The sequence below is a fragment of the Vigna umbellata genome, chromosome 5, assembly GCF_029865625.1.
Source record: "Vigna umbellata cultivar VRB3 chromosome 5, Vumbellata_1.0, whole genome shotgun sequence".
Classification (NCBI taxonomy): Eukaryota; Viridiplantae; Streptophyta; class Magnoliopsida; order Fabales; family Fabaceae; genus Vigna; species Vigna umbellata.
In genome coordinates, this window is record NC_142169.1 from 52,840,215 (window position 1) to 52,844,140 (window position 3,926).

The 3,926-nt window shown below is 37.7% G+C and overlaps 1 long non-coding RNA gene across 1 annotated transcript; it reads left to right on the plus strand.

Annotated features, from left to right (window-relative positions):
- Nucleotides 1-505: 505 nt before the first annotated feature.
- Nucleotides 506-1,457, plus strand: LOC148198595 (uncharacterized). The gene is made up of 3 exons (XR_015786711.1): nt 506-786; nt 875-1,032; nt 1,113-1,457. It is a non-coding gene; the product is annotated as an uncharacterized LOC148198595 (long non-coding RNA).
- The last annotated feature ends 2,469 nt before the right edge of the window (nt 1,458-3,926 follow it).

Genomic DNA, 3,926 nt, shown 5'->3' on the forward strand with positions numbered 1-3,926 from the left:
ACGCTTCCCCCATTGCCAAAACCGTCGTCCAGTACCGCCACAAAAAGGAAAAACTCTGCAACCGATAACGCGTCCGCTCCCTCTCTCTCCCTCGTCTTAACAACAACTCCACCACCGCTTCACCCTCCTCCTGGGTTCACTTCAAATCCATGGATTCCATGGAAAAAGGCCCCAACAAACCCCACACCGACACCACCACCACCACCGCCAACAACCCCAACACCCCCACCAACAACCTCAATTTCCCCGACGACATTTATGGGAGATGAAAAAGATTATGGTATTATTCAATTGTTGTTGTCGGTTGTTTTGTTTTATCAATTATGGGAGATGAAAAACTTGGTTCTAGCAGATTCTTGGAGCGATGAGTCTTTCTAATGGCAATGAAGCACCAAGAAGGTTAGAGGTATATTATTGTTACTATGATATTTTCTTGGTATGCATCCGCCATTATTGCTATGCTTACCTATAATGGTTGGATTAATTTGTTTCGAGCAGGGAAAGTTCCAAGCCATGGTGGTTTGTTTTGTTCTTGGATTGGGATCTCTGGTTGCTTGGAACAGTATGTTGACCGTAGGAGATTATTACTAGCATACAAGCTACAAAAAATTGGGCTCGCCAAATCCTACAAGGTCTTGTTTATCTACATGGCCATGATCCACCAGTTATCCACAGGGACCTTAAATGTGATAACATATTTGTTAATGGTCATCTTGGACAAGTAAAAATTGGTGACCTGGGACTTGCTGCAATTCTTCGTGGATCCCAATCAGTACAGTGTCATAGGTATTCACTTTTTCTCTAAAGACTGTTTCACATAGAGCAGATACTATAATTTGTCATTGTCAATTAAAATTTTCCCCTTTCATGCTAGGTACCCCTGAGTTCATGGCACCAAAGTTGTACGAAGAAGAATACAATGAACTTGCTGATGTGTACTCATTTGGCATGTGTGTGTTGGAAATGCTTACATAGGAATATCCATATAGTGAATGTTCTAATACAGCCCAAATCTACAAGAAAGTGACATAGGTAACTTCGAATTCTGGTCTAAGTTTCTAGAGATATGTATAGCTGGTTGTTTTATTTAGAAAGAATATTTCATATTTCAGGGAAAACTACCAATGGCGTTTTTTAGGTTTGATGAATTGGAAGCACAAAGGTTTATTGGAAAATGCTTGCTACCTGTAGAAAAGAGGCCTTCGGCAAAAGAATTGTTGCATGACCCGTTTCTTGCATCTGATGATCCATCATCAACAACGAAATTTGCTATTCAGAAGCCATTTTTAAATGCCACTAAAATTTGCTATTCAAAAGACACAAACTAATTATCTTAAAACTTAGATTAGAAATGATGTTAATTTAAATATCTTCAGTCCCTAAAAATTTGAGTCTTCGATGATCCTCGTCCCACGAAAGCCCAAAACTTTGAGGAACATCATCCTTAAGATCTTATACAAACCAATAGTAAATATCTCTAAATCATCTCCGAAAAATAATGATCAATCCCGAAGAAAAACATCATCACTGAAAATTAATGCTGGGAGTAAACATAGAAAGGTTCAATCCAAATTCTTACAACAAAGTTTTCAAGAAAATTTTATTATGTACACACTCATATGTCAACCTAACTAGTTTTTATTCAAATTTTAGGTTTAATTGATTTGGAGGTCTGTGTTTGTGCAGATTTGCGTCAATTAGGTCATCGTATTTTGAAAGTGCTCAATTTGGTCCCTATTTATGTAAAATTGAGTCAATAGTGTCCCTGCCGTTAATTGTTGTGGACGATATTAAATTTGTTGCGTTGTGACATGCTGAGGTAGCATTTACTAACCATGTGGCATAGTAACAACTCATTACGTGAAATTATTTTATTTTAAGTTTAAAACAAATTATATTTAATAAATATAATCCTAGTAAATGAAGGGATTTCAAAGCTCATAAATGTCTTAACCATTCTAAATCCAACCATAAACAAATTCTCAATATTTTTGTTTCCACAATCAATCAACTCCACAATCTCATCAGAAAGAGAAGAACACCTAAAAATGGTTGAATAGCCCTCTTCCGCCGACACCCTCGCCCTCTTCCCTCGCCCTCTTCTGCCGCCCCACACCCCACCTCCCACCTCTCCTCCACCTCCAGAATTGCCTTCCTCTTCCTCACCCTCTCCCCTCTTTGGGAAACCTTCTTCTCACCCTCCCACAGCCACCTCTTCAACATCTACATCCACGCCTACCCCCCAATCCAACTGCCTAGTGCACCTCCCATGCCTTACAGTCTTACAGTGTTTTCTTCTTATGGCTTTGACTTCTAGGTTTATGAACTTTTAGTGTGTTTTTATTGATGAGAAAGAAGTGGAAACAAGGAGCCAATTTTTCTTCTGTGATAATTTATCTCTCACTGGTGAATTGGTTGATTTATCTTTGCACTGGATTATTCAATTCCTTTGGTGGTTTTGGCTTCTGGACATCGCTGCTGTGGTCACCAATTCTTCATGCCTGCCACATGTTTGTAAATTTGTCTCAATGGTACTATCATCTCTCTACTACCACCCTATTCCTTACACTGTAATAACCCAACGCCACACAACACCTTTCTCATTCTCTTTCTCTATCTCTTCCACCTTCAGATTCTCCTTCACTCTCTCATCTTCCACTTCCACTTCCGCCACTCACCACCCTGTCTCCCTCGACTTCTCCCCCTCCCAACTCCTCGAACTCCTCAACCTCCTTCGCCGCCAACACTGTGCAATGTTTCTATGCTAGTTTTGAGTCAACTCAGAAGACTCTGCTTCCGGTGTTGCCCATAGTGCTTCACCGCTAAGTATTTGCCGATTCCACCGAAAAATCACTGATAGATGACGCCAAAATCGTAAAACCAAACTTCATCCACAACTAATTTCTCAATATAACCCTATTTGCTCCCAATTTCAAACCAGAACGAATCCACGAAAAACCCTATTTTCCCCAATTTTCTCGCACACTCAAAATCTGACCCCGAAATACCAAACTTAATCCTAATACGTTTTAATTTCATTTCCAGAAATAAATATAACGTTTTGGTTTTATTAAATTTACCATATTTTAAAGTTTTTAAAAATTTAAAATCAAATAAATCCATGTAATGAGTTGTTACTGTGCCACGTTGTTATTAAATGCTACCTCAGCATGCCACAACGAAAAAAATTTAACACCGTCCACAACAATTAACGACAAGGGCATTATTGACTCAATTTTACATAAATAGGGACTCAATTGAGCACTTTCAAAATACGAGGACCTAATTTACGTAAATCTGCACAAATAGGGACCTCTGAATCTATTAAACCTAAATTTTAACAACAAAAATCATCAAACAAATATGTAGAAAATTGAGAATGCCAAAGTGAGCACCAATCACTTCTACCAACAATGCATGTACCATCTAATCTTTACAATTCAATACACATATCATTTCCTTCATCAAAATAGCATACTTAAGAACTTAGTAAGATGCATCACACATCCTATCACAGTACAAAAAATGTGAACAGAGCCAAACTTTTCCTTCTAAAAGTTAATCTTTTTTTACAACTAATATATTCACTTTTACAACTAATACCCAACCAAAACCCTAGTCCAGCTAAGTTGTAGGGTCTGAATTTAACAATGTTTCAGTAATGTGAAGACAGTTGAAGAAGAAATCATTGGCTTCAACAAGTTTTGGATCTTTGTCATGCCTTCACCAATTATTTCTTTCGAGTTTGCCACTCTAGGGGTCCTCCCAAAATTAACTTTGCAACGACATATATCATCAGTTTTGCATCAAAAAATTTAGAACCATATCAAGAATCACAAAATGATATAATTGTATACCTTCTTGAAAAATCATAACAACAACATTAATAATAACATAAAAGAAAAGTAGTCAATATGCTTAAGCAC